Here is a 1,162-nt window from a genome sequence, read left to right on the forward strand (position 1 = left end):
AAAAAAAAAAAAAAAAAAAAAACATTTACGAGCTTGACAGAAAATAAAAATAAACGATCAATCTAACAATACATAACAATTAAAAAAATTCATTAGAATAGGTTTATTGCTGTTCACGCGGCAGTGTATATAACGGCCTATCTTAATTGATGCTATGAAACACAGACATGAAGGTCATGGTTGAATGCGTTTCTGCTGACACGTCAATGCGTTACTGATCCACAATGTCAACGCATTTTACATAACGAAACACGACGGGAAAACAAAACAAAATCAAGATACATCGATTTTTAACGGAATTTTGATAATTACCGTTCTAAAAGTTGGTTTCTATTGATTATTAAGTACTTTTTTACTCTCGTGTGGTAATATTTTTATCATTTTTGCACCCGTGTGTTCCCGAGTGGTCCCGTGTGTTCCGTGTGGCATTTAGTAGGACCCGCCATATTTATTCAGCAACATATTTATGTATAGGTGTAATTTTGCCCTACCTGACGTGGAAATGTACCGAATCCTCAGTACATTTGAAAACAACTGCGAAAAAAATCGCAAGTTGTTCTCGGGTGGGAATCGAACCCACGATCTCCAGATCACTAGCCTGGCATCATACCTCTAGACCACCGAGCTTGCGCCTGATGGCCAGGGTTGAATTCGAGTCCAAGTAAGCAGCGGGTACTGCAGTGTTGATAGTAATTGTTATTGTCGTGATGGAATAATAGACAATAACTGGATTTGCGTCAGGAGAAACATGTATAGGTGTAATTTCTATTTCAATTTCAACCCTGGCCATCAGGCGCAAGCTCGGTGGTCTAGAGGTATGATGCCAGGCTAGTGATCTGGAGATCGTGGGTTCGAGTCCCACCCGAGAACAACTTGCGTTTTTTTTCGCAGTTTTCAAATGTACTGAGTATTCGGTACATTTCCACGTCAGGTAGGGCAAAATTACACCTATACATTATTATTATTGTTATTATTATTATTATTATTATTATTATCATTATTATTATTATCATTATTATTATCAACATTATTATTATCATTATTATTATTATTATTATTATTATTATTGTTGTTGTTCTTCTTTAAAGTATTATTTATTATTATTATTTTTTTCTTTCGCGCATTTTTACTTTTATGACATAAATTGATCAGCCTTTATTTT

At 34.8% G+C, this 1,162-nt stretch overlaps 1 non-coding gene across 1 annotated transcript; it reads right to left on the minus strand.

The window, feature by feature from the left end:
• Positions 1-554: 554 nt before the first annotated feature.
• On the minus strand, positions 555-626 carry Trnat-agu. Its single transcript has one exon. It is a non-coding gene; the product is annotated as a tRNA-Thr (tRNA).
• Between the last annotated feature and the right edge of the window lie 536 nt (positions 627-1,162).

The sequence above is a fragment of the Anneissia japonica genome, unplaced genomic scaffold (genome assembly GCF_011630105.1).
Source record: "Anneissia japonica isolate Jap-2015-1 unplaced genomic scaffold, ASM1163010v1 scaffold108040_len1193_cov119, whole genome shotgun sequence".
NCBI lineage: Eukaryota > Metazoa > Echinodermata > Crinoidea > Comatulida > Comatulidae > Anneissia > Anneissia japonica.